The sequence below is a fragment of the Prionailurus bengalensis genome, chromosome A2, assembly GCF_016509475.1.
Source record: "Prionailurus bengalensis isolate Pbe53 chromosome A2, Fcat_Pben_1.1_paternal_pri, whole genome shotgun sequence".
NCBI classification, from domain to species: domain Eukaryota; kingdom Metazoa; phylum Chordata; class Mammalia; order Carnivora; family Felidae; genus Prionailurus; species Prionailurus bengalensis.
This window is the reverse complement of record NC_057348.1, coordinates 76,354,589-76,374,531: the sequence shown is the minus strand read 5'-3', so window position 1 is coordinate 76,374,531 and position 19,943 is coordinate 76,354,589. Positions and strand designations below refer to the sequence as shown.

General features: G+C 44.5%; 1 long non-coding RNA gene across 1 annotated transcript; it reads right to left on the bottom strand.

The window, feature by feature from the left end:
• Nucleotides 1-6,934: 6,934 nt before the first annotated feature.
• LOC122487741 lies at nt 6,935-19,941 on the bottom strand. Its single transcript, XR_006298457.1, has 2 exons — nt 19,829-19,941; nt 6,935-7,308 (listed from the first exon to the last, which is right to left on the bottom strand). It is a non-coding gene; the product is annotated as an uncharacterized LOC122487741 (long non-coding RNA).
• Nucleotides 19,942-19,943: the final 2 nt, after the last annotated feature.

Sequence of the window (19,943 nt, the reverse complement as noted above, 5' to 3'; positions counted from 1 at the left end):
AGGTCAGCTTTACATGTCAAAGAATGGTTCAAATCCCTGACCAACCAGTGCGACAAGTTGGTGGAGACTGACTCTTTGGGAGGGAGAACAGGTATGGCTTGTCTTCGTGCAGGCTGCCATACGCTGGGTAGCTTAAACAACAAACATGGATTTCTCAGAGTTCTGGAAGCTGGAAGTCTGAGATCAGCGAGCCAGCATGGGCAGGTTCTCGGTGAGCGCCCTCTTCCTGGTTTACAGAGGGTTGCCATCTTGCTCTGTCCTCACCCGGCTAGCTCTCTGGCCTCTTCCTGTAAGGACGCTGATCCCATGGTGAGGCCTCCACTCTCCTGGCTTAATTATCTCCCAAAGGCCCCACTTCCAAATACCATCACTTTGGGATTATGGTTTCAACACATGAATCTGTGGGAGACGCGCTGGGTTCACTGCAGCTCTCTTCAGAACGCCTGTGAACTAGGTGGCACTGTCACATAGCTGAAGACGGGTTCTGAGCCCTGCGTGTTGATCAAAGCAGCCAACCCCATCCATTCCAGGTGAATTCACTTCCTCGCTCATCAGTCAATGGGTGGTGAGTCTCGCGCAGCAGAATCCTGGAACGCATTCCCTCGACTCTGTGCCATACATAAAAGGAGGCCTGAGCGTTCCTCTATACCCCGGCACAGAAGTGTTCAGGTGCACACGAGACATCTGCACCATCAGAACATGCCCGTGAGCCTGTGACCTTTCTCCACTAAACGTAAGGGAAGGAAGCGGTGGGCAGTGAGGCTGGGGTGGGGGCGGGGAACCGGGCCCGCTTATGAGGGGCCTTGGATAGCACATTAAGGAGCTTGGATTTTTATCCTCTGCTCTGGTAAGAGATAAAGGCCAAATGGCTGGGTCACATTACCTAGCTAATCCAATCAGCTGACCTGGACACCTAGAGATAAATTCCGAAGGTGAAATTAAAGTAGAGGTGAATGCAGCTTTGTTGTTTAGTTTCCAAGGAGAGAGTAACAGATGAAAGCAGACGCATTAATTAGCTTTTGTGACTTAAAAAGCTTGTTCAGGGATGTGATTTTTATTTCTCTCGTTTATCCTGAAGGCAACTCGAGCGTTCTGTTATCAATAATGACTAAATGTAATCATAAAAGTCATGCCTCATTACTTTTATGATTACGAAAACATGTGCCATATCAAAATGTTTAAGGCAGAAGCGGATACTGATTGGAGACTGTGGAGTCAACGTTCCTTACAAACGTGTTGCCGTTTCTGTGTGGGAGTCACTGTCTTTTCTGGTGTTGCTCGCTTGTTAAAAAGGAAAAAAAAAAAAAAAAGAACTTCTGGTGTTGCTCGCTTGTTAAAAAGGAAAAAAAAAAAAAAAAAGAACTTCTGGTCTCTAAAACAAAGGGAGAAGTGTTGGCTTCATATTTCTGTTTAAACCACTTATTAAACGTCCCTGACAAAATACAAGGTCTGGCAAAGCGCTCTGTGCCTGCTGCCACTTCTTCCCAGAAAGCTCGAGGCTCTGACCCTTTGGGAGTGATGTTTTTTTGCTCTTCTCTCCCTTACCTTCTCTTTTCTTTATTGGGAGGCTGGCCTAACCAGCGACACGGCCAACCGCACAGTGAGGAAGCTCAGGATAAAAATCTAAAGTCTATAGTCGGGGAAGAAACAAGACGGAGAGCAAATCTGCCTACTTAAGTAGTTGAGGGTAGTTTCTTTTTTTGGTTTCATTTGCCTTTTTATCAGGACACTAGTCTTCCCATTAGTTCCTTATTCATCCATTCACGCATTCATTCATGCATGCATCAAGTGTTTATTGTGCACCTATGTTGTGACGTCCACAGAACCAGAAGCTGGGTAGATAGTGACGGTGAACCAAACAGAACAGACACAATTTCTCCCCTCACGGAACTTAGACTCTAAATTGAGAGAGGGTCAATACACAAGTAAACATATGGTGTCAAATATATGGTGACTACTTGTGGTAGAAGCTTGGAGGCAACAAATGGAGGGACTTCTGCGATGAAGAACAGGGGTGGGAAGGCTGTGCACTCTCTGAGGAGTAACGTGTAAGGAAAGAATGAGCGTGTGCGGATCTGTGGGGAAACCGTCCCAGCAGAGGGAACAGCCTAAGAGCCCAGAGGCGGGAATGATTTCAACCGAGAAGATGGTTGTCTGGAATTGAGAGGAGGTCAGCAGGACTGAGGGGACTGCTAATGTAGGGTCCTAAGCCTTCAAGAAGCTGTAATGGGAAAGCACTTAAAGGTTTTAAACTGGGGGATGGTCAGTTTTGTGTTTCCGGAAGATTACTCTGAGAGATATATTGACTTGTTTCTATGTGCAGCTGTATCTGAAGGGATCCACAAGGATCTGGTCATTCGGGTTACCGACAGGCAGAGAAACTAGGTGGCTGAGGGACAAGGGTGTGAGGCAGTTTTACTGCGGACCTTTTATTAACTTCTGAGTTTGACAGTATCACATATATCCCAAGACCGGGAGCAGGAACAGGAAGGCTACTCCAGATGTCCAGAACAAATTTCAGACACACTTCAAGAAACTCGGTGATCGGACTGTGGGAGTGAAGAAGGGGGAGGCATTAAGATAATCCCTGCAACTAAGTGGATGGTGATGATAAATGATGTTGGAGAGAGGTGAAGAGGGACAGTTTGGGGGCACGGACAGTTGCAGAATTTCTATTAGGAGAGGCTTAGGGGTGGTTAGCGAATTGGAAGCAGGGGCTGGAAGAGATTTGTCTGCAACATGCATTTGCATAGCCTTTATATCATCAGGATAGGTTCGATTACCCAGCCGTAACCTAAACAACACACACAACATGCACACACCTCAGAACTAAAAATAGCAAAAAACTCGGTGACTTATATAACAGAGATTTTTTTGTTTTCGTTTTTGTTTTTTTCCTTGCTCAAAGTTTGCTACAGGTCCAAATGAGTCTCTGGGCAATTTTCCTGCACGTGATGGCTCAGCATTCCAGGCTGCTTTGATCTTAGGGATCTGTATCTCAACACATGATAACTTTGGGACAAAGAAAGGGGGAAAAAAAAAAGAAAAAGAGAAAGAAAAACAGCAAAGAGAAATTGTGCACCTGTTCCTAAATATTTCCACCCACATGCGAGATGTGTAATTTCCCCTCATATTCCGGTGGCCAGAGTAACTGCCATCACCCAACCTCCCTTCAAAGAGATGGATAAATATAATTCTCCCAAATGTCTAGGAAAGCAAGGAGAGCTAGAAATACACTTATTAGTAAAGCACTAGTGCTGTCACTATGATACTTTACATAAGAATGAAAAACTTCTGGGGCACCTGGGTGGCTCAGTTGGTTGAGCGGCTGACCTCAGCTCAGGTCATGATCTTGCACTCTGTGAGTTTGAGCCCCGTGCCGGGCTCTGTGCTGACAGCTCAGAGCCTGGAGCCTGTTTCAGATTCTGCATCTCCCTCTCTCTCTCTGCCCCTCCCCCGCTCATGCTCTGTCTCTCTCTCTGTCAAAAATAAACATTAAAAATTTTAAAAAAAGAATGAAAAAACTTCCAAAGTTTGTATCAAAGAATGGGGTACATAAAAAAAGGGGGCTCCTGGCTGGCTCAGTTGGTAGAGCATGTGAGTCTTGATCTCGGGGTCATGAGTTTGAGCCCTATTGTGGGTGTAGACATTACTTTAAAAAAAAAAGGAATGGGAGGGGCGCCTGGGTGGTGCAGTCGGTTAAGCGTCTGACTTCAGCCAGGTCACGATCTCGCGGTCCGTGAGTTCGAGTCCCGCGTCAGGCTCTGGGCTGATGGCTCAGAGCCTGGAGCCTGTTTCCGATTCTGTGTCTCCCTCTCTCTCTGCCCCTCCCCCGTTCATGCTCTGTCTCTCTCTGTCCCAAAAAAAATAAATAAACGTTGAAAAAAAAAAAAGGAATGGGGTACAGGTTATGAAGAGAGTTGAAACATGGGCCATCAATGAGCACATTCCCCCTCCCTCCCTGTCAGTGCTGTGTTTTGTGTGTGTGTGTGTGTGTGTGTGTGTGTGTGTAGGGATGACTGAAAAATTCCAATATTGGACATTAAATTCAAGACGCCTCTATCCAAGTGGGTGTCAAATAAGCAGCTAAAAGAGAATGTCAGAGGACAGATCTGGGCTAGGGATGGAATTTGGGGAGATTTTGGGGTGCCTGGGTGGCTCACTCAGTGGGATGTCTGGCTCTTGATTCCTGCTCAGGTCATGATCTCATGGTTCATGAGTTTGAGCCCCGCATCGGCTCTGTGCTAATGGGGCAGAGCCTGCTTGGGATTCTGTCTCCCTCTCTCTCTGCCCCTCCCTGCTTGCTCTGTATCTCCCTCTCAAAAGAAACAAAAATAAACGAAAAAGAGTTTGGGAGATTTAAAAAATATCTATGTATATATTTGGGTCTGAGAGTGGGAAGTCCAGGACAGGGGTCTAGGCTGGTGTGGTTGGGGAGAAGATGATCTAAGGAGGATGCAGAGGACAATTCAGACAGTTGTGGACAGAACCCTGCCGCCGACCAAAATTAAAGAGGGGTCTGAAAAGGAGACAAGACACAACCGTAGAAGAAGGGAAGAATCAAGAGTGACGTTCTTACACCTAAGGGGAAGAGCTTGAAAGGGTACGTGTCCTTCTTCTGAACTTGTCAGAGCAAACTCCTCTGACCAGGGGGATGGATCCCTGACCAGGGGGATGGATCCCTGCCCCTTCCGTATCTCCACTCCTGTCTGTTGAATTAGAGCCGTTAGCACTTAACGTGCTCTAGTGGCTTTTCATTGTGTGTTTACATGGTGGACAGGGGCAAGGGATCTTTGTGGGGTCTTGTACTAAGAGCACTATTTCTATTCGTGAGGGTTCTGCCCTCAGACCTTGTCGCCTCCCAAAGGTCCCATCTCCTAACACCATCAGCTTGGGGGTTAGGGTTTCAACATATGAATTTTGGGGGGGACATGAACATTCAGATTATAGCAGCGCTTCACGTCACACTGCCCTGCTGTTTCCTTCGCAGCATTTACAATTCAACACTTGATCTTACAAAAGGCCAAGCAATGCTACAGCATTTACAATTCTAATTATTAATTAGATGTATAATGTATACTGTGAGTCCCCAGCCCCAACACAAAGCAAGCTACTGGAAGATATAGGAAAGCTTAGCTGGGGGAAGGGATGTGGATTGGCAAGCGTAAGTGGTGGTTATTTCCTTCCAAAGTATCACATTTTCACCAATTGTATGATAGTGTGTTGATAAGAGAGTTGTCGATATGATGAAAATAACATTTGAGCAAGCAGTCTGAAATTCAGATTGTGAAGCAAGCAGAGGAGTTAGTCAAAGTTTGGCACCTCAAAGTCATGGGCTCACCATCTCCCTCGACATGGCCCCGGGACAGACAACTATGATGTTACAACCTGGGTACCCCCTTGAGACAGGACCTCGTCTATCTATACATCACAGGGCCTAGAATGGTGCCAAACACATAGTAGGTGCTCAATAATTACTGAAGTTGTATTTACACAATCTTACATAAATTATTTTATTTATGCTATAATATGTATAATTATATAACATACATTATTTCATTATTTATACAATAAATAAACAAAGTTGCAAGTATTGTGGATAGCTTAGTTAGATCAGGCTGAAAACTCCCCGGTGATTTTGACATGAAGTTCACTGGTAATCTCAGAGGGAGCATTTGCAGTCAGGTGTTGGCAAAATGGCCACAGTGCAGGGAAGGAACAGTAAGTGGAACCGGGGAGACTGCTCTTTCTAGAGGCTGGCAGCAAAGGGAAGAAAACAAGACAGTAAACTAGGAGGTGCAAAATGACAAGAGTTTTTGCTTTGTTTTAAAAGGTAGAGACTTTAGGGGCGCCTGGGTGGCGCAGTCGGTTAAGCGTCCGACTTCAGCTAGGTCACGATCTCACGGTCCGTGAGTTCGAGCCCCGCGTCGGGCTCTGGGCTGATGGCTCGGAGCCTGGAGCCTGTTTCCGATTCTGTGTCTCCCTCTCTCTCTGCCCCTCCCCCGTTCATGCTCTGTCTCTCTCTGTCCCAAAGGTAAATAAACGTTGAAAAAAAAAATTAAAAAAAAATAAATAAATAAAAGGTAGAGACTTTAATGGGGCGCCTGGGTGGCTCAGTCAGTTGGGTGTCCGACTTCGGCTCAGGTCGTGATCTCGCGGTCCGTGGCTTCGAGCCCCGTGTCAGGCTCTGTGCTGACAGTTCAGAGCCTGAAGCCTGTTTCGGATCCTGTCTCCCTCTCTCTCTGACCCTCCCCATTCATGCTCTGTCTCTCTCTGTCTCAAAAAATAAACGTTAAAAAAAATTTTTTAAAAAGGTAGAGACTTTAACATCTTTTGTATGTGTAGAGAACAGAGCCAGCAAAGAAAGAACTGAGGGGGCTTAGAAATGATAGCTGATGGTGTGTGGACAAGAGGAGATCTGGCATGTATAGAACCAGGAATTCCCTTTCCCCTGGGACAGAAACGAAGGACGGGTTGGGGGCCCGCCAGTGGCCTCTATCATCTTTCCAAACGCAAAGAGCTGAAGCGCGACCTTTCCAAACTGCTCTTTTCAACTTGCCCTCTTCCCCAATTTAATTTGGTTCCACATTTGTTTACAGACCCTCTTCACTTCTGCCCACTTATGCGTCATCTGTCAACTCCTCCCTGTTCTGGATCCACCTGCAGCCCTGAGGTTTTCCACCGGCCTAGTGTATTACCATGGCCAGTTGTCTGGGATTGTGCTGCTCTTTGATACCCAAATGACAAACTCTTGCATCCCGTGGAACTGTAGGGATTCCCGGCTTTTATCTGCTGTCTCTGAGTACAGGTGAGGATCCTCATGGAGTGCCCTCACATCTCACAAACTCTTAGCACCCTACTTCTGTAGCTCAGTTCCAACTGGTCTAAAAATTCCGAAGATGGACACAAACCTCTCCCTTTTTTCCCCAAAATATAAGAAATCTGAAACATTTTATTTGAAGGCTTAGGGATAACAGAAAAGAATGACAAGAAAGTAAAAAAAGTGTTGTAACTCAAATGTCCAGGCCATTTTGTTCTTGCTGTACCTTGAGGTCATTTTCTCAGATGTCAGAAAAGCAGATCTCATTGCAAAAGCACTACTGATATTCCCTATCACACAGAAAAATCTGCTAAAACCCCATTTGAACACTTCCGTACTTCCAACCAAGTTTCTGTCCCCATGTCATTTCTGTCGTTTCCCTTCTCTGTCCTTGCAGAAGGTCCCTCCCACAGAGCAAAGTCTCTGGCCTTCCGCAGGGTCCTCCGATCATGTCACCTCAGAAGAACAAGAGCTGGAGGAACAGAGGTCTGCAAAACAAAAGCCCCAGTTGTTACCTAAACCTGACCAAGCGTCACTCCGCTGTACCTGGAAACAGAATAGGAGGGTTTTTCAAAGTTTCTCTGCTGATCCCCAGTATCAGAATCTCCTGCGGTCAGGGAATCAAACCAAAACGATTTGACTTGTACTGGTTTTAGACAATTGCTTCAGGACATTATTATGAGTCAAACACTTAGTTTGGGGGGCAAACTGCATTTACATCTATATATGTACATCGCCTTATCACCACTACAGTTTTATTGGTCTCCTCACGGGACTTCCGAACTTACTTATGAAATAGTGTTATGTGGGAGATTTTATTTACCTGTGGTTGGTGCCACCTAGTGGACATCATCTCCTAAACAGCTTAGAGTCTAGGATTTTTATCTACCTGGCAAAGGTAGTGATGAAGATGAAGGGGGCTAACACCAAGTTTTGTTTTGTTTTTGTTTTTTGTGTTTTGAATGTAGGGCTCCACATCCGGTGCAGAGCCCAATGCAGGCTTGAACTCACAATCCTGAGATCAAGACCTGGGCTGAGATCAAGAGTCAGACGCTTAACTGAGCCACCCAGGAGGCCCAAACACTCGGTAAGCTTTCTATTATTTGTTAGGCATGGTGTTAGAGGTGATGCTAGGGGCGCCTGGGTGGCGCAGTCGGTTAAGCGTCCGACTTCAGCCAGGTCACGATCTCGCGGCCCGTGAGTTTGAGCCCCGCGTCAGGCTCTGGGCTGATGGCTCAGAGCCTGGAGCCTGTTTCCGATTCTGTGTCTCCCTCTCTCTCTGCCCCTCCGCCGTTCATGCTCTGTCTCTCTCTGTCCCAAAAATAAATAAATGTTGAAAAAAAAATTAAAAAAAAAAAAAAAAGAGGTGATGCTAATCTATTTAAATTCATCGGCTCATTTAATCTCCAAAACAAAACTAAGAGGAGGGAACAACTATTCCCATTTTGCAAAATACAGAGACTGAGACAAGGAAAACTTGAGAGTTGCCTCTCAGGAAGTAAATGGCAGAGCTACAATTCCCGAGTCCAAGCCCTTAACAACTGAGCCAAAACACCGAGTAAATTCTATTGAGAGATTTCAGTACAATGTGTGTATATATTGGGAGGTGATGTTGATGGTGTGGGGTAGCACCTAGGAGGTGGCTGAAGACTTAGGTACGTAGTACTTCGTTAGGTACTAACACATTCCAAGGAAGTAGCTCCGTTGTCCCTTGAGGCATTAAGAAGGGGCCAAAGAAACGTCCCGCATGGGCCACTGGGCAGACAGGATTCATTCTTCTGGGTCCTAAATTCCTCTGGTGTCCACGATGCAGGCAGACCAAGCCATCATTTTTATTGCCTTTCATCATGAGAGAGAAGCAAATATTCACAGCAAGTGGGACAACTAAAGTAGGGTGAAGAAGGATGGATAGTCTCCCTCCCCACACATCAAATCAGAAAGCTCAGACGCTGACAACCTGGCGTCTTTATTCCTGACAAGGGAAGAGTGTATCACTCTCTAGCATCTCAGTGAGAAGTCTGATGCACTCATGAGGACTTTTTCTGTGGAGCGGACCTTATGGTGCCGTCAGGGCTTTTCTGTGTAACTCGGAAAAGTTAGGTCATTCCCAGATGTCTTCGTCAGCTGGGGCTGCCATGATAAAACACTATGGCTTACACAGCAGAATTCATTTCCTCACAGTTCTGGACGCTAGAGGTCCGAGAACTGGGTGCAGGTTGGTTGGGTTCCGGTGAGAGCTCTCTTTCCGGCTCACAGAGCCTTTCCTGAGTGCGTGTACCAGGAGAGAAAGAGAGCAAGTTCTCTGCTGTCTCTTCATATAAGGTTACTAATCCCATCACCAGGGCCCTACCCTCAGGACCTCAATCTAATCCTAACTACCCTTCAAAGGCCCCACTCCAAACACCATCGCACTGGAGGATAGGAGTTCAGTATGACTTTGGAGAGGGCACAGATATTCAGTCCATAACATTCTGCCACTGGACCACCAAAATCCACATCCCTGTCACATGCAAAATACATTTATTCCATCCCAACAACTCTCAAGTCCTGCCTCATTCTGTCAGCTCTGAAGCCTAAAGCCCAGAGTTGCATCCAAATATCATCTAGATCAGGTAGGCGTGAGCCTCTAGATAGGATTCATCCTGAGGTGATTTTCCCCTCTGGCTGTGAACACGGGAAACCAGACAAGTCACGCGCTTTCAAAACACAATGGGGGACGGGCAGAGGACAGACATTCCCATTTCCAGAGGGAGAAACAGGAAAGGAAGGGGTGATGGGTCTCAAGCAAGCCCAAAACTTAGCCAGGCAAACTCCATTAGCTCTTAAAGCTGGAGAATAATCGACTTTGGCTCAATGCTCTGCCCGCCCTCCAGGTCCACTGAGGTGGCAGTGTCACTGTATCACTGCCCCCTCCCCCCCTGCCCCCCCCTCCGCCACGGAGCAGCCCTGCCCACGTGGCTCTCCGTGACGGCACTGTCCAGGCAGCACTGCTGAGCGGTCCCGCCCTTTGAAAACGAGGCCTCGCCTGTGGAGTAGCAGCCTTAATGATCTCTGAAATCCCCTGTGCGGTCCTTCTTCCCTGTTCGTGAAGGACCACACACACATCCACGGCCAAATGGCTCCATGGTCTCGTGCTGTAAATCCAAGAAGCCCGACAGCCACCCCTCATTCCATCTTGTCTTCTCCCTTCCCTTCCGCTCACGCCAGCAGAGCCTCGGCTGGTACGATCCCATCTCTACGTGAGGCTTCGTTGAGATGGCTAAGTCCATAAACTGTTGTACCGATGATCTGTATCTAACGGCTGTTCAGCCGCACCTTTAGTGATCACTTCAAAACCAGTTCTCATTTTACGCAACACGGACAGGCTGAGAGCTTCCCAAATCTTCCTTTTCCGGTTCCCTTTTGCCTAACGACTCCATCTCTCTCATTTTGCACGTCACTAGGAGCAGTCAGGAAGAAGCGAGCTGCTCCTTTCATAGCTGCTTGGGGATCTCCTGAGCTAACTACCCGGTCTCATCACTTGCAAGTTCCACCTTCTACAAAACACCCAACCACAGTGTGGCCAAACTGTCACTTTACAAAGGATTGCCTTGTCTCCTGTAAACATATTCCTCCAATAACACGTTCATTTGTCTGCGACCTCACCAGAACTGCCCTTAGCGTCCATGTGTCTACTGTGCACTTCAAAGTTCTTCTAAAGCTGCCAAAGCCACTTCTGCACGTTTAGGTATCTGTTATAGCAGCACCCACGTCCTGATACCTAAATCTACACTCGTCAGCTGGGGCTGCCGTAACAAAACACGGCAGACTGGCTGGCTTAAACAACAGAAATTTATTTCCTCACTGTTCTGGAAGTCTGAGATCAGCATGCCAGCATGGTCAGGCCCTGGTGAGAGCCCTCTTCCTGGCTTCCCTCTCACTGTGGGCTCACGTCGCCTTTCACTGGTGTATGTGTGTGACGAGGGAAGGAACACACTCTCTGGGGATTCTTCTTGTAAAGATACCGATCCCATCGTAAGGGCCCCACTCTCATGACCTCATCTAATCCTGATTACCTCCCAAAGGCTTTACCTCCAAACACCAACACACTGGGGGGTTAGAGCTTCAACATTTGAATCTGGGGTGGGGAATACAAACATTCAGTCCCTAACACCAGACATTATTTTAATTGCTTTTATTGCTTACATTTGTTTTTATTGCAAATGAGTCTGTCTCATTTTTTTTCTAACTTTTCATTATATAGTATTTTAAACACCAGAAAAGTTGAAAGAACACAACAGTATATCACTTAGATTCATTAATTACCACATTTGCCATATCTATACGTCTACATGCCTACCTAGCTACATACTTCTTTTCAAAGTAACTTGTGGACATCATGGTATCCTGTCCCTGTCAGCATACATCTCCTAACCAAAACATCATTATTACACTTAAGAAAATAATTCCCTTATGTCATCTTTCAGCCAAGTCATATTGAAATTTCCCCAATATCTTTTATACCTGTTCCCCTCTGATTTTGGATCAAATGAAGATTTTTAAAAAATATTTTTTTAAATTTAAATCCCAGTTAGTTAACATACAGTGTAATAATGGCTTCAGGAGTAGAATTAGTGATTCATCACTTACATAGAACACCCAGTGCTCATCACAAGTGTCTTCCTTAATGCCCATCACCTATTTAATCGCTCCACCCATCTCCCCTCTAGCAACCCTCAGTTGGTTCTCTGTATTAAGAGTTTTATGGTTTGCTTCCCTCTCTGTTTTTGTCTTATTTTTCCTTCTCTTCCCCTTGTTCATCTGTTTTTTTTTTCTTAAATTCCACATATGATTGAAATCATATGATATGTCTTTCTCTGACTTATTTTGCTTAGCATAATACATTCTAGTTCCACTGGATCAAATGAAGCTTTAAGCATTGCATTTAGTTGGTTCAGCTCTTTAGTCTTATTAATCTGAAAAGCCCTCCTACACATTTTCCCCCAATGACACTGACTTTTTGAAGAGACAATGTGATAATGGCATTGTGACCATGTTAACTCTTTGGGATATACAAAAATATTTGCCAGTGAAATGGGGGAAATGCTGTTACAAAAATACAATGCATACTTAACTGGCCTCAGATTTAATTTAGGCTTCTCACCTGAGTAGAATCTGAAAGCTTATCAGTTGAGATGCTTGGGTGGCTCAGTCAAGTCTCTGACTCTTGGTTTCAGCTCAGCTCATGATCTCGTGGTTCATGGATTCGAGCCCTGCTTGGGGCTCTGTGCTGGCAGTGCAGAGCCTGCTTGAGATTCTCTCTCTCCTCCTCTCTCTCTCTGCCCCTCCTCTGCTCGTGCACACACTCTCTCTCCCACTCTAAATAAATAAATAAACATTAAAAAAAAAAGCTTATCAGTTGCAGAAACTGACATATTATTACATGGTGAGAATACTGGAAAGCACATAATTCTAGAACTCTGCCTAAATTTACCATAGTTTTAAACCAATGTTCATTGATGGTTCAGCTCATCAAAATGTGGATGAAAAATTTTAAAAATCCAACCTAAAAAAATTCTCAGTGCAGAAAAATATGAAGTTGCCAGAATCACTCAAAATCAGTCTATCCATAAATAACTGTTATTGCTACTAGGTAAACAGCACATGTAGCTATCTATACATCTCTATGGGGAGATAGGTAGCAATGCTTTTATAAAAATAAATGGTACTCTATATTCAATGCAGGGCCTGTGTGACTGTTCCTTGCCCTCTCTATCAGCACAGGGGTTTTGACCCTACCAGGCTGCATATCCCGGGCTCCTATGTTGGCTAACATCTGGCTGGGGTCAATTAATGAAAGACTGTTGGGAGACTAGAGGGCACAAGAAAGAGGGAAGTGAGGGCTCTATTCTTGACAGCGGCTGTGTTTTTTCTAGCTCTCTACGATTCAGGTAATGCTGCTTTCTCCCCTTGTCCCCTCAGCCTACCCTCAGTGGCTTCTGGCTCTTGTACTAATCACTGGATTATCTCATTGGTCGTATTTAGCTTCTTAGATTTTCCTTTACCTGTATAATCAATTCCTTGCGCTAAATTCCCTCACTGAAAATACTTGAAGCAGTTTCTGGTTAGACCCTGACTGCTCTATGATAGATGCCATTTTTAATGAAAATATTCTAATTTTAATGAATTTTACTTGAATTTGATGCAACAAAAGAACATGAAGTAGAAAACTTTTTCCTTTAACGTGAAGGGTGTTGTGTTCTAAAAGCTTTTTCTAGGTTAAGAAAGGAAATTCTCAAAAGCTGTCAGAAGTTGGAGTTGTTAGGCTTAATATTTTTAACTACTTTTCAATTTTAGACAGTTAAAGTAGACAATTCATGAAAACTAGTATTCACATGCTTTCTGTGACCTCTTCACAATTTTTCAGTTATGTTTATTTTGCTCAGGTTTGTAACATTCGTATTCTATTCTGTAACCATAATTTCCATAGTTGCTCAGTACTGGTGAAGATACATGTTCAAATCATTAATTCCTATTTCACTTGGAATTGGGTTTCACATAGGCAAGTAGGCTTACTTACTTTGTTCACTGATAGATTCCTTTTTTTTAATTAAAGAGTTTACTTTTAAGTCCTCTCGACATCCAGTGTGGGGCTCAAATCCCCAACCTCAAGATCAAGCATCACACGCTCCGCTGACTGAGCCAGCCAGGTGCCCCACGTTCACTGATACATTCAAAGCAACTAGAAGAGCGTCTGACCCAAATAAATACTTGTTGAATAAATTATTTACCAAAATTATTCACTTTCTTAGTTTTAAATTTAATTTCCCTCCTAATTGGCCGGACTTCGTGGTTGTATATGTTGATACGTATAAACACACACTTACACGTAGTTTGTCACTCAGGAAAAACTCAGGCATGTAGTGCTGTTTGAGTTTCTTCATGTTTGAAGACCTGGGCTGTTGTCTTCTGGCATTAGTGTTCTCTGCTCATTTTATTGAATGAACTCTGAATACGGTCATAATAAGCTGTCACAAATTCTTTACAATCCTACTGGTCAGTGCCCTCCTATCATAATTATTTTATACTGTAAGCTTTTATCTAGTTGTTTGCCACATTTGTGTGCAGAACTTCTAAATGTTTGGTGTTCTTTTTTTTTTTTTTTGACAGGGCCACACTATCTTTGATGATATTCTTTGGTAAGTCAAAAAATATTTCGTAAGTGCCTTCTGCTAAATACTGTGTATTATGTGCAGATATAGATAACCGATGGACCCTATCCTCAAGGAGCCTGTCCCTGGAGGGTAGATAAAATATGCCTGCTGCTATAGTATGAAGCAGAGTGAGGTCTTAGGAGAAACACAGTTCCTGGATGTTTTGAAGAGACGGTAATTACCAAGAGGAATGAAGGAAATGAACACTTAGAGAAGGCCTGTTGTCTGGCGAGTAAAGGCAACATAAAGAGCCTTCATAGATGTTATCTCCTTTGATCTTCAAAACAATTCTGCAAGAAAAATGATCATTATCCCCATTTCGGTGACACCAATATTGAGCTTAAGTGGTTGTCCAGTATCACACAGGGAGAGTTGAGACTTGGACCCAATTCTGCCTGATTCCAAAGCTCATTCACTTTCTCTACTATATATATTACCTGTGGCAAGAATGTCAGAGAAGGCTTGATGAAGAAAGTGGCATACGAGCAAGAACCTTGATGGGTAGATAGGTTTTAATGTAGGAGTAAGAATTCTAAATCTACGCCCGGCGTTTTCCTCAACTGAGGTATAAGTGGGTGTTAAATCTACTGTCATGAAATTGTTTTTGTTCACGGGGAGGCCCAGTTCTGAGGAGGTAGCTATTACCAGTTACAGGAAAGAAATTCCCAATAGCCTTGTTCTTGAGCTTCCTGGCATTCTTTGGTCTTGGATATCTATCTTCTTCCTCCTCACCCCTCTGCACAGCCACACAAGAATTAAGTCCTCCTGGGGTTAAGATTTATCCTTCCTCTCAGACGTTTCTAGAATAGCATAAATTCTTCAAAACACCATGGGAGCTATAAAGCAGTGGTTTCCAACTTAAATTCCAAGTCATTAGTGCACTTTTAGACATTTTAGTGAGTCATAACCAGCATTTTTTTTTTTAAAGGGACAGAAGAGAAAACAAACAGCACAGGGAACTGCATACAGTTACTTATAACGTTTACGTGTGTGATATGCAGGTGAGCTTGTTTATGTACTGTGCTATGATGTAAAGTACATTTCTGATAGCGACAGACTCTTGTTTAAACAGTAACAGGGCCTATTTACAAACCATGTATACCAGGGAAACCTGAAATCCTTTTCTAACTGGGATGGAGTGGCAGCTGGGCTTAGGGTCAGGGAACCCTGAGATGACAGCTTTCTCAAGTGTAGGAAACAGTTATCACAGACTGCTTGCTTAAAAACATGGCACAGCTATCAAGCAGTGTTAATATCCTAAGCATTCTTTCAAGAGTAAGTTGAACAGAAATGTAGAGGACAAAAGGCAATTATCTCTTAGCAGAGGCTCTGGAGGGAGGAGTAGGTCCATCTAGCTCAAAGGTTACCGAGTACAAAATGCGCCTTCTCAGAAGAGAGGCTACAGGACTTCTTTAGATTAAAGTACTCCTCTCTGAATGGGTATATATATTTCCAGAATGACAGTGGAGAAATGCCTTCAATCAGCAATATTTAGTCCTTGTTAAGTCTTTACTTCCTTCTTATTCCCTGAATCTGTCTCTTGCTCAGTTTTTGATGGTGTTTGGAAAGCCAGCTGCCATATTTGATAAGGCTTGCCTGGGGTAATATGGTAATTAGGGTTCAGTTCCAAGAGCCCGTAGGGAGAGGAGGAAGCTGGGACTGTGTGGGGCTAGAATTAAGGTTACTAACCCGATTTAATTAAACTGCTTCCAATATAGAGAAGTCAGAGTCTTAGCTAAACATCAGTTTTGCTTTGTGTGTGTATCAGTATGCTGATAGGTGCAAATTTGCCCTAGGAACTCTATCTTCGAAACCTATCGCCAACCATTTTAATAGGTAATAATAAAATTGTAGCTAACATTTAATATTCATTTAATAATGTGTCAACTGCTATGCTAAGTATTGTCTCATTTAATCTTTACTATCACCTCAAGAAGCAATGACTCTAGCTAACTACCCCGGTAATAAGAACTACTATTTCGTGACGGCCTATTGTGTGCCAGGGGGTACTAAGTGCTCCAGATAGGTCAAAACATTTAGTTCTCACAACTCGAAAGATAGGTGCCATCATCGTCCCCATTCCACAAAGGAAGGAAATCAGCCACAAAGATTAGGTAATCTGCGTGAAGTCTCACAGCTGGGAAATGGCGGCTCTGGACTTAGAACCCCCGGCTGTTAACGCTCAAGTTCATCCAGCCAATCACTATATTCTACTGCCTTTCCCGTCTACTTCTGCTGATCCAACTTGTTGATGTACAGTGGACACTATCCTGGTCAATTCTTCTCTTACTAACAGTCCATTCATACTTACTAGCAATTTGGACATCATAGGAGTCTCTGGCTGGCGACTTGGTCAACTGTTCTCTCTCTTTAAGATTTTGTTTTTAAGGAATCTCTATGCCCAGTATGGGTCTCAAACCTACAACTTTGAGATCAAGAGCTGCATGCTCCACCGAGCAAGCCAGCCAGGTGCCCTAGTGAACTGTTCTCTTACAGGCAATAGTACTGATTCACTCCCCTGCCCACTCCGCCCCCCCAAAAAATTTAAGTTCTGATCATTGTTTTCAAATGTATCTTGCTGAACTATGTTGCTTATATGAATGATATACCATGTTAGGTTTTGTTTATGTGCCTTTTTTTTATCAAAAAAAATTAAGTAAACGCCACACCACAGGTGGGACTTGAACTCATGACCCCAAGATCAAGAGTCACACGCTCCACCAACTGAGCCAGCCAGCCTAGGTGTGCTTTCTTAACTGTTACTCTGGAATCATCTCAAGGTTCTGCGTAAGCACACCTAATTTTCTTTTTCAGTACTCTCAAACGAGGACCAACAACACAAGTCAAGCTGATTGCTGTCCTCTACAGAAGTTACAATAATTCTCTATCTGTGCCCTCGCTCTCACCTGTTTCATATGCCTTATTGCTGTCCTACTCTCCAAATCCTCCTCATTCATCAAGGCTCAGCTTAAATCCCTCCAGAGTCTACCTAACTACCCTTGGTCCTACTGCTCATTATTTTCTCTGTATGCAGCACTGCATTCCCTCAAAACACTTAAATTATATGTGTTTTTAATTATTTCTATAAATGCTAGCCAGTGTAGTTGTTGTAGGGACCATTATTTAATACAGTTCTTGCCCTTTGCAGTGTTAGGCACAACAGGGTGATATTACTGAAGGAGCATTAAGGAGACATTCTGACCTGGTATTGAGGAGTCTCAGACAAGCTCCTGGGAAACAAGCTCTCTGCTACCCACTGTACTCTTCTCTTAGCATAAACTAAGTGCTATATAAATGACAGGCTATTAAAACATCTTAAAAACATCAGCTTATAAATGATGGGCTGGCAGACAGTTTGTCCGTAAGATGAATATCCGCACCTCAGTGCTTTAGATCACCCATTACTATGATGTTTTGTTTTCATAAACCTTAGGGCAACACCATGCTACAAAATGAATATGAATGTCGGCTTTTTTTGTTGTTTCAAATCATGCTAATTTTATTTTTATTTAATGTTCTCCATTATATAAAAGTTGATTAAGTAACAATCAACATAATGATAGATTATTACATAGAAGGCACATGGAGGGGATACTAATAAGAATGTCGACTTTTAGGGGCGTCTGGGTGGCTCAGTTGAGCCTCTTGGTTTCGGCTCAGGTCACAAACTTGCGGTTTTGTGGGTTCAAGCCCTGCGGTTGGGTTCTCAGCTGGGAGCACGAAGCCTACTTGGGATTCTCTCTCTCTTCCTCCCCCACTCATGCTGTCTCTCTCAAAATAAATAAATAAGTAAACTTATAAAAAAAAAAAAGAATGTCAGCTTTTAAAGAAATTGTGACTGGTTATAGCACAGAGATCACCAACAATGGATACCAGAGGGCAGTAATAAAAGTGTAAGTACAGTTTCACTTATCAGTTTATGTGAAGAGATAAATTTGTCACACTGCTACTGCCCTGGTAAAATGAGGCAGCTACAGCTAAGGGGGTAATGAATATAGAATACAGATGCTGCAAGCAATGCATGAAAGCAACACATGTCAAATAATTCGACAGATCTTTACCTAACATTTTATCAACAGGAAATCTAATAAAAGAGTGTCCTGTCAGTAAATTTTCATAACTTCACGCACCATAAGAATGAAGACACAACTTCTGATTTACAGACTAAACTATGTAAAATATACTTTGGAGCCTCTTTTTTGCTCTAATTCTTAAATATGCTTTTTTGCTCTAATTCTTTAAACATGAGTATCAGCAGACACCAATAATATCATTATGAACCTGGATTTGCATTAATCTGAAGTATGGCTGACAGGCTAAATATGAGAGAAAAAAAACATAAAAAGAGCACTTCCTAGGTGAAAACTACCTTCTTCTATACCTCAAATAGGTGAGAAATGACCCATCGTATCAGCACTGTATTTAGAGAAGTGGGAAGGTATGGTTAAGCTTCCTTCCTCCAAACCTCCAAAACAAAAAATAAGCCCAGCAATTGAAAGCATCTTGGAAACCACTTACTAATACAGAAATCTACATGTCAACAAAAGCAGGGGTGATTCTGATTCACAATGGTCCTTGGTTGTAATTGTACCTAAAAACTTGTTCATAAAGCTTCAGGTGTAGCGGGGCAGTCTTTTTAAAGACCCCAGTACAACACTCCCCAGATCAGCACAGAGCACTCATAGTGCTGATCTTTACGACTCCAAGCTGTTACTGCCTAACTACAGATACAACGCATCGCTGCACATACTTAATCCAGAATTCGGCACCGTGACAACATCTCTGTCAGAGGGCAATATAGTAATCTCCTATTGATCCAGGAACTCTGGCACCGAAAGCGTGAACAACCCAAGGTACCGATGTCGTCACCAGGGGACGACAGGAATAGAACCCAAATCCCTAGGCTCCCAAGCTCGTGTTTTCTACTAATTGTGCTCCTTTCTACTCATCCGAGAGCATCAAGTGTAGAGGGCTGGAGAAGGGAGTGGACACAAATGAGCCAAGTCGGCGAGGTGGAGACCGCACTGAAGGTCCCCAGGAACCACTCTGTGGCACTTTCCTTTGTTTTGGTTGAGGACGATGAAGGCAGCCGCAGCCACAACCCCCGGGGACCAAGAACTGGAACTAGGTACTGCCTGTTGTGCTAACTCTCTCTTCCTCGTTTTAGGCCTTTCCTTTTCAACCTCTCCCTTCCGGCCAGCCCTGCCGCTCCCTCCACCTCACGCCGCGTCCGTCCCGTCCCCCGGCTCCGCGTCGCACTTTACAGCCGGTGTCCCCCAGGGAAGCGGCAGCTGCGGGGCACTCGCCCGCCACCCGGCCCTAAGCCCAGTCCTTAGGTGGTCGGGGGGGGGGGGGGCTCCCAGCGCCACAACCGTTTGCTCTAAAACAAAACAAAACAAAACAAAACAAAAAACACACAAACGAGTGCTAGTCAAGCATTTTGTGTTTCAACGATCAGAAACTTAATTGGTGGGAACGGGGGTATATACCAAGTTGGCTCTGCGTAGCTGGTCAGGACAAAGCAAAATTTAGACAATACGCAGAGAGCCTTTCTCTTCTCTCGTAGCTCGACCATACCCTGGGCAACCTCCCACTGGAGGACGCCTTCCGGAGCGCGCGTGTTTACACTTTCCCTACCCCGGGTGCAGGAGACCAGCGCTCGCGCACTCCGGGGGATTCCAAACCGTTACTCCGCCCGCCGGGGTGGGGCCAGCCCAACGGCCGAGCCTGCGCAGTGAGCCTGGCCGGCCCCGGGGCCCCAGCGCACTACAAGTCCCAGAAGGCAGCGCTCCCCGGGGGCGGGCGGCCGCCTTACCTGCCGCGAGCTTGTGCCTCCGGCTGCTACCGCTCTCCCCCTCCCCGTTCCCGTCGGTCGCCTTTCCACAGTTAAAGGCTACTTTCTCGTGAAGCACGTGGGGAAAAGTCTTAGT